At 42.8% G+C, this 9626-nt stretch overlaps 1 protein-coding gene across 5 annotated transcripts in view; it reads right to left on the reverse strand.

Moving 5' to 3' along the window:
• ZDHHC3 (zDHHC palmitoyltransferase 3) overlaps positions 1–9623 on the reverse strand; it is a 39831-nt gene extending 30208 nt beyond the window's left edge. For all 5 annotated transcript variants that reach the window (XM_079794418.1, XM_079794419.1, XM_079794420.1 and 2 more), the window contains exon 1: positions 9390–9623. The gene's annotated coding sequence lies outside the window, so the exon portion shown is untranslated. The remainder of the gene's footprint in view (positions 1–9389) is intronic.
• Positions 9624–9626: the final 3 nt, after the last annotated feature.

The raw sequence follows: 9626 nt of genomic DNA on the forward strand, positions 1-9626 counted from the left end.
CAATGTGTGACACAGACATTGGGGATCTGTAGAAACTACGGCTCATTTGGGTAACACATTCTCCTTTCCCTTTTTATAAATGTGCTCTACCATGTGTTGCAACAATGAGAAAGATTAATGAGACAACTTTAAAACAAGACCACACATAAGATTAACTGCTGGAAAACAATCACTATCTGAGTCAGACCTTTAGAGGGGGAAGGAGCCTCAAAGACCATCTACTGCATTTCAGTCAAACTCTTGTTTTACGTAAGAGAAAATCCAAGCCCATTTGAGATTTTTGTCTAAAACAGGGGTCCTCAAACTTTTTAAACAGGGGGCCAGTTCACTGTCCCTCAGACCGTTGGAGGGCTGGACTATAGTTTGAAAAAAACTATGAACAAATTCCTATGCACACTGCACGTATCTTATTTTGAAGTAAAAAAACAAAACGGCAAAAACACCCGCATGTGGCCCGCGGGCCGTAGTTTGAGGACGCCTGGTCTAAAACATTAGTTTAGACAAAACATGCAGTGCTGTCTGCAGGAATGGAGATGAACCCCAACATTAACTGAATGGCTATTATGACTGCAGACTCAGAAAGCAGCTCGTTTTAATTCTTACAATAGCACAGTAGCTTTTATGATTCACTGTATAGATGTGCGGAGGTTTTGGTTAATGTTCTCAAGGTCATATAAAGCGAGGGAGTGATAAAGCCAGAATTCAAAACCAGCTGCTTGTCACCATAGACCACATTTTGAGCATAGCACAAGGCTGCTCACCCCCACCCCCCACGAAGAAGAGAGGAGGAATGGCCAAGCAGGAAACAGGAGTGCCACTTCCTATCCCTCTCACGCATTTGATGGACCTGAGGACAAGTCACTTCAACTTAGCTTTGTCTTCCTCTCTAAAGTGAGCGGGAAGGCCTAGATCTCCAAGCTGTGATTTTTTTTTTTAAAAAAAGCCCAAGAAATGGACTCTAAGCAGACTTTCCTCCCACTAGCTACTGGGAACCTATAATGCCCATTCTTAAAAAAATAAAGAGCACTCTTCCTCCGTGAGTCATTTTACTCTGTCAGCTGTCTCTTTCATATTTCCACTAGGCTAGCTGACCTCTTCCAAACGCTGGTCTAGCCTGTTCTATAGATGGGGAAAAAAGGAAGCTCAAGCACTGGCTGGGTGGCTCAGTTGGTTGGATGTCCCGTACACCAAAAGGTTGTGGGTTCGATCCCTGGTTGGGGCGGGAATGGAAGGCAACCGATCAATTTTTCTCTCCCCATCCCTTCCTCTCTCTCTAAAAAAATAAAATGAAGCTCAAGGAGTTAATCGATGTTATAAAATGTTAGGAAGGTTGCTAACTTCCTCTCTAGTTCTAATGAATGGTATCTACTAGTTGCTTCTATGCCATGGCCTGCATTACCTCCTCCTTCCAGGGAGTCTGCAACCCAGCAGGAAATTTTTTATAAAGGCAATAATATATTACTGACCTAGCTACCCAATTAATATTTGTCAATGAGTGTGATACTCAGTATAGGAACCCTTTGTAAGTCACACATTTTGTGCTCTAAGGTGGGGGGCCTGGCTGAACACCAGCCAACATTTAGAAGACTGATCCTGATTTAATTTAGCAAGTAGAAGGGCTATAATGCTTTAGCCAGGGGTCACCCTAAGATTGAGTCCCTAAAATCTGCTTCTGCTGAGGAACACTTCCTGTGGGGTCAAGTTCTAGCACACTGCTTCTTCTGAGAGAAAGCCCATGCGTGCTAGACAGAGACCAACCAGCAAAGGTTCACACCTAAGGATGTTAAAAACAGCACCCGACACCACATGGTACCATGTGCAGACATGCAGCCACTGTGACATCACCCAGAAAAGGCTTTGTCTTTTTTTTAGGAACAAAAAGCAAATGTGCTTGGAGGGATCTGAAAAAAGACCTAGAAAAGAGAGTGAGAACAGTTATTGTAACTATACCAGGTTTCACAAAGGGATTCTATTTGAACAACCAATGGATCAAAGAAGAAATTAAGAGGAAATAAAAAAGTTTCTTGAGACAAACTAAAATGGAAACATAATACACTAGAAATTGTGGGATGATGATGATGAAGAAGAAGAAGAGGAGGAGGAGAAGAGAAAAGGAAAGAGGAGGAGGAGGAGAAGAAAAAAGAAAAGAAAGACCACAAATAAACAACCTAATTCTATGCCTTAAGGAACTAGGAAAAACAACAACAACTGAGACCAAATTTAGAAGAAAGGAAAGAATAAAGATTAGAGCAGAAATAAATAGAGAACAAAATTGACAAACCCTTAGCTAGATTATCAAAGAAAAAGGAGAAAGGACCCAGAGCAACAAAATTATAAAGGAAAAAGGAGACATTACAATGAATACAACAGAAATTCAAAAGGTCATAAGAGGCTGGTATGAACAAACTATATGCCAGCAAACTGGACAACCTAGAAGAAATAGAAAATCTGAATAGACCAATTACAAGTAGAAGACTGATTTAGTAATAAAAAACCTCTCCCAAAAAGCCCAGGGTCAGCTTCACTGGTGAATTTTACCAAACATTTAAAGAATTAAAACCAATCCTTCTCAAACTCTTCCAAAACATTAAAGAGGAGGGAACATTCCCAAACTCATTTTACAAAGCCTACATTATCTTCATATCAAAACCAGAAAAGAACACTACTAGAAAAGAAAACTACAGGCCAATATCCCTGATAAATAATAGAGCAAAATTCTCTATAAATACTAGCAAATCGAATTCAGAATATATTAAAAGGATCTTACTCCATGACCAAGTGGGACTTATCCTTGGGATGCAAGGATGGTTCAACATACACAAACCAATCAATGTGAACCAGAAAAGAATCACATGACCACCTCAATAGATGCAGAAAAAGTATTTGACAAAATTCAACATCCATTCATGATTTTTAAAAAATTAACAAGTTAGGCACAGAAGGAACAGATAGCAATATAATAAAAACTATATATTAGAAGCCCACAGCTAATATTATACTCAATGGCAAAAGGTTGAAGGCTTTTCCTCTTAAGATCAGGACCAAAGACAAGGGTGATCACTCTCATTACTCCTATTCAACATAGTACTAGAAGTCCTAGCTAGAGCAATCAAGTAAAAAAAAACAAGTATCTGAACTGGAAAGGAAAAAGTAAAATAAAATAGTTAGGAGTAATTTTAACTAAGGAGTTGAAAGACCTCTACTTTGAAAACTATAAGACACCGATGAAAGAATTAGAAGACAGAAATATGCAAAGGTATCTCATGTTCATAGATTGGAAGAATTAATATTGTTAAAATGTCAATACTACCAAAAGTCTTCAATAGATTCAATGCAATCCCTATCAAGATTCCAATGGCATTTTCTACAGAAGTAAAAAAAAAAAAAAAAGACACTCCTAATATTTACATAAAACCACAAAAGACCCCAAATAGTCAAATAAATCCTGAGAAAGAAGAATAAAGTAGGAGGCATCACACTTCTGATTTCAAGCTATACTATACAGCTGTGGTCATCAATACAGTATGGTACTGGCATAAAAACAGACAAATAGATCAATGGAACAAAATCAAAAGCCCAGAAATAAACCCAAGCATATTTGGTCAACTATTATTTGACAAGGGAGCCAAGAATACTCAATGGAGAAAAGACTGTCTTTTCAATAAATGGTGCTGGGCCAATTGGATATTCACATGTAAAAGAATGAAACTGGACCCATATCTTACAGCACTCATAAGAATTAACTCAAAATGGATTAAAGACTTAATGTAAGACCTAAAACCACGAGAACCGCTAAAAGAAAACATAGGAATAAAGCTCCTTGACATGAATCTTGGTAATGATTTTTGGATATGACACCTAAATCACAAGAAACAAAAAATAAGTAGGACTACAATCAAACTAAAAAGAATCTGCACAGCAAAAGAAGCCATCAACAAAGAGAAAGACAACCTATGGAATGGGAAAAACTATTTGTAAACCATATCTAATAAGGGGTTAATATCCAAAATATATAAAGAACGCATATAATATCCAAAATATATAAAGAATGCAAATAACCCAGTTAAAAAATGGGCAAAGGACCCAGAGTAAATTCTGTGAGTTCTTCTGGGAGGCTATGCCAAACAGAATGAAGATGGCGTGGAGTCAAGAGGCCAGAATTCTACTCCCAGTCCTGCCAGTCATTTACCTTATGATTTTGGGCAAGACAGTTACCCTCCCTGGGCCTCAGCTTCCTCATCTATAAAACAAGCGGGAAGATTGAGCTGACTGCATGGGTTCCTTCTTCAGGGCTGAGATTCTGATTCCTCTCTTCTCTGAACAAATTCAATGTTTCCTTTGTTAATTTCTTGGATTTTTATATTTTTATCAAAAGCATCCCTTAAATTCCTTTCCCCATTCTTCAATATATTTTTTAAAAACCATCTATAAGTGTTAGCAATTTTTCTGAACATATTCAGTTTTTTTCAATCAAACATACCATTTCCTTTTGTACATTCATTTATTTTTTGTCAGAGTAGAAAAGCACTATCAAAATACCTCACATTTACGAAGTGGTAAAAGAGAAGCCTTAAAATCCCAAGTTAAACATGACCATTTTTCAATGTTTAAATATTTGCATATCTAGGATCTGTTCTAAGTTTTACAACCTGGAAAGATATGCATTTGAGGGTAATATGAGGCTTAGGGAGGTTAACTGACTTGCTCTATGTCACAAAACTAGTTAGTGGCAAAGTACAGATCATTGGCGTGGATGCCCAATTGTCTTGCCACCATAGATCCTTATCTTCCCAACCAACCTGCCCTTCTAGATTCCCTGCTACTATTTCTTGGCTTAGAAATGTATACTTTGTACATAGCAAAGTTAAAACCTATCGCAACGGGACTGGACTTGTCCCACTAGGCTCATTTTACCAAGGTGAAAAATTGATTCCATCCAAAGGCATTCCATCCCCATGGACCCTGCAGAGGAGACATTCATATCTCAGGTACCAAGAAAGTCCAGAGTTCCATCACCAAGTCTCTACATACCAGGAAGTTATGTAGAGAAGACTGAAAAGATGTGGTTTTCCTGGATGAATGACTATTAGGTGGGGCATGCAAATGGAGCCTTCTCACCTTCACAGCTCACTGCACCTTCACAACCAGATATGACCTGGCCATGTGTCTCTGGAAATCTGCTTCCAGAGAGGAAGGCAAAGGATTAAAAACGTAAAAACAGGGAGTAACTAGAGGAAGTATGTAAGCAGACTCTTTTTTTCCCTCCTAACAGGTCAATATCCTGACATCACTCCCCTATTTCTACTTCAGATTCTGTTACTTTCTATAGCTATCAGGGTGTGTATGTGTTTAGATATTTCCAGATTTGCTAATCACGACATGTGACCCCCTTTTCTCACATATGCCCTAATGCAAGACAAAGGAAGCACGCTGCCACCCTCTCAAAATGAAACACATTTGTGAAGACCCTTCCGCTAAATGAGAATAAGTTTTATCCATGTATTCCTATCAATTTTTCTATCAATGTGATCATAAGTTATTTCTAGAACAGCAAGACAGACACAGGCCTGCTGGCTACATTATGACAGGTTATTTATATTGAATATTCTTTAAGACAAAGTACAGGCATAACAAATGCATAGCACTTAAAGGAAACAGATCTACAGAGAAAACAGTAGCTCACACTTTGCTTTTCTGGGGTGCTAGGCTAATTGTGAAAATGCAAAGGAAAAAGACCTAAAATTTGGCTATTTCTTTTAAGACTGGGAATAAAATGTTTGTTCCTCTGCTGGGCTTGTAGGAGCTTTCTGCAACTTCAGCACCACGGACTCTGCCCCGAAGCTCCTGTGATCGGCTTTTACTGCTTTAATGAACCACGGCTAGGTTTTTGTTGCCGGCCGGTGGCTAGCAGCAGCTCTTTACCACTCGCCCTTGATACCTGGCCAGCACAATTAGCACCTTATTATAGGCTGGCCTCTTGTCTAATTACCACGAGTCTCAACTGAGCATTTTACTTTATTGTCTTGTTCATGCACTAGTTCAAGTGCCTGGACTCTCCAGCTATAAGTCCTGAACTTCTTTTAGGTAGGCATGTGTTTTCAGTTTACCTCTTCAGGCCCTGAGCACACTACTCATGAGCATGCAAACAACTACTTCCTGTTTGTCTGAAGAGCTTCTAGAAGTCTATTCTGGGTGTAAAGCACATGGTTGGAATTGGGTCTCCATTCCTATCTCAATCCTCTGTACCACATCCATTGGCCCGCTCTGCAGTTGAGGGCTCTCCTCAGCTCCTTTGGGTTAAGCTCTCCTCAGCCTTTTAGATAAGGAAAAAGGTGTGTAACCTTATCTAAAAGGTGTTAGACATAGGAATTTCTCATTAGCACCACATTCTATGTTCCCCTAGAAAAAAAAGAAAAAAGATTTAAGAGATAGGAATTTATGTTTGAACAGACTCCTTGCTTTTAACATTAAAACAAACTATAGCTTACAGGGCAGTTACCAATTCCATTACCAACATAGGCCTCCTTCAGCGAATACTCCAGTGAATGTAATGGGGCCTGGGGGCAGACTGCGCAAAGGGATGGTTAGGTGTACAAGTATGGGAGCCAGATTACCTGGTCTCAAATCCTGGCTCTGCCACTTACTACCTTGATCTAGACCAGTGGTCGCCAACCGGTGGTCCGCGGGACCATTGGTGGTCCGTGAGGTCCGAAAGGTTGGCGACTGCTGATCTAGACAATTAACCTCTCTGCACCTCAGTTTCCCAATCTGTAAAACAGAGATAGCAGTAGCTGTCTCAAAGAACTCTTATGAGAACTGAATCAGATAATCTTTATAAAGTGTTTTAAAACAGTTCTTGGCACATAATAATCACTAGGTAAGTTTGTGTTAAACAGAATTAATAGAGCACAGAGATTTAGAATAGAGACCTACAAAACAGTGTGCTCCCCAAAGAATCTAACAGTGATGGAAAAATTAGCTGGTTTAATAGAATGTGCTATCCCTGGCTCCTTGATTTTCTGGCTAACATAAATTCTTTAAATTGTTTCAATAAACCAAAAAAGAACTCTGAATATATGGGTTTTTAAAATGTCTAATGCTTGCCCTAGCTGGTTTGGCTCAGTGGATAGAGCATCGGCCTGCAGACTGAAGGTTCCCAGGTTTGATTCCAATCAAGGGCATATGCCTGGGTTATGGGCTCGAACCCCAGTAGGGGGCGTGCAGGAGGCAGCTGATCAATAATTCTCTCTCATCATTGATATTTCTATCTCCCTCTCCCTTCCTCTCTGAAATCAATAAAAAGAATGTATTTTTTAAAATGTCTAAGGCTTTATCACAACAAATGGGATGAAAATGTCTTGGTGGCATTGAAGTAGAACAATGAGGGAAGGTGTCATTGTTTTAGTAGAGAATTCAGAATGAACATTCTACTGTTTCTACCTCTCACCTACTTAGCCTAACATGTCTGACATCATTCATAATATTATTTAGCAAATACTGCCAACGCTTCTCCATCAAGGAACTTTTAGTCAGTTGTCAGGGAAACAGTTCAGAGACGTTCTATATTTTTAAATATTTTTATATAGAGATGATTCCATGGTATCCAAACTCAGACTTTCCTTTCTGTATCTTTTCTGATCTGTCCATTTGCTTCCACTTTTTAAATCTCCAGTGCTCTTAGATATCCTAGCTACTAAGAGTCCGAATCCAGGGTCTCTCCTTTCTGAACCATCTCTAGCACAAAACACCCCTTTTAATACCAGCAGTCCCTTGTCATTTCATCCCAGAGTTCCTCGCATGGAATCCAGGCGTCCAACCACACACAAAGGCATCTATGTGCCACAACAGGTGGGGTTTCAATTTCCCTGGAGGGCAAAGTCCTTCCCTACAAGCTATCTTCCCTGTCGATGCACCTGTAGAGAACTATGTAGAGACATAAGAAACGACCAATGTCTAGTCTACTGAGAAGTGATCATCTACGTATTTTGGGGACTCAGCTGTTTAGTGCTTAACAATGTGGGAGGGTATTTTCTTTCTGTACCTTCCCCTGACCCACCTCCCTATCCCACTGTGCTCATTAGCGCCACCATCATCGCTCGTAACCACCATGTGCTGTGGTTACGTTGGCCCTGGCGCCTTCCCTCCTGCCTGGGGAGTGTGTCTGGGCAGAAGTTGTGTTTCATTTGTCTTAGGGTTCCAAAGCTAGCCCAAAGCCCATCCATAGTAAGCTCCCAATAGTTATGATCTGTGTGAAGATAATGCCTGCAAAATACCAAACAGTTTTTGGGATGATCAAGCCATCTTGTTTTGAAAACAAGAAGATTCTTCAAAAAATGGGACATTTGGACCCAGTTGGGTTGGTTGGGCGTCGTCTATGCACCTGCATCTATTACTGGTCAGGGCAAGTGCCTGGGATCCCTGCTCAGGGAGCATGCGCAGGGCATGGGATGGATGTTTCTCTCACACATAGATGTTTCTCTCTTCCTCTTCCCCTCCCTAACCCCCTTCTTCTCTCTAGGCATGTCCTCTGGTGAAGATTTTTAAAAAGAGGGCGTGCGTTTGGAAAAGTTACCAGATAGCCTCTTTGCTTCTTTTGGTTAACTTTCCTGCATTTATCCACATGGCTCCTTTAAAATCTGTACCATACCCTGTTTGCCCCGCCTTAATGGGCTCCTTCAGTGACCCCATATTCACCTTGCAGGTATCCTTTCTGGATATCCAAGGCCCATAGTCCTATACGGCCATCGCCTGGGCTGTCCTCCCCCTCTTCCCCCCCCCCCCCCCGCACATACACCTCTAAGCAGCTGTCCACAGCTCCCAGAATCACCCCATTCAGCCGGGGTTCCCAGCCAGCCACCGCTGGGAAGCGCTGGGGACGCCTGGGCACTGCGCCGCTCGCCAGCGCCGGTTACCAAGACTCTCCTCCACCCGGGACAAGGGGATCCTGCAAAGTCCTGGGTCAGCGTTAGGTAAGCCCGAGAGAGCGAGAGCGGAGGATGGGAGAGGAGAATCCCCGGGGTGGAGTGGGGACGCCTCGGGACTCACACCGGGTCCGGACCCTACCCACCAAGAACAACCTAAAAGCGGGCTCCCATCGCCTCCTCTTTTCAACCATCCCAGGGACCAGGGAAATGCAGGGACAGGGTGGTAGGGGAGAGCGAGGAGACAGCCCCCCCGGGCCGATCACGAAGTCCCCTCCCTCACGCGGGGTCTCTCTCTCTAGCACATGACCGGCTACTTCACACGCACACGATCTGCTACTTCAACTCCAGCTCTGAGCACACTGCGCCGCGCGCCTCTCCCACGGAGCCCACCGGCTCCGTCCCGGCCCGCGCCTCTCGCCTCACCCCGGCGTTTCCACCCCACCCCAGTTCCGCCTCCCAACTGACCGTGAAGTCGGAGGCAGTTCCCCAGTCCCAGGCCCCTAGTGAGGCTCCCGCCGCAGCCGCCGTCGCCTCCCCCTGCAGTCCCCGACCTGGGACCCGGCCTCGGGCCGCAGCGATGGCTCCCGGGCACGAGGCGCCGCGGCTCCCTGGACTCGGCCAGACACCCGGCGGCGCACAGGAGAAGCCCATGGAGCTCCCGGCTCCGGCGGTGGCGCCTACAGGGGCGGCCGCCGCGCAGGT

This window comes from Cnephaeus nilssonii (assembly GCF_951640355.1).
Source record: "Cnephaeus nilssonii genome assembly, chromosome: 17".
Classification (NCBI taxonomy): Eukaryota; Metazoa; Chordata; class Mammalia; order Chiroptera; family Vespertilionidae; genus Cnephaeus; species Cnephaeus nilssonii.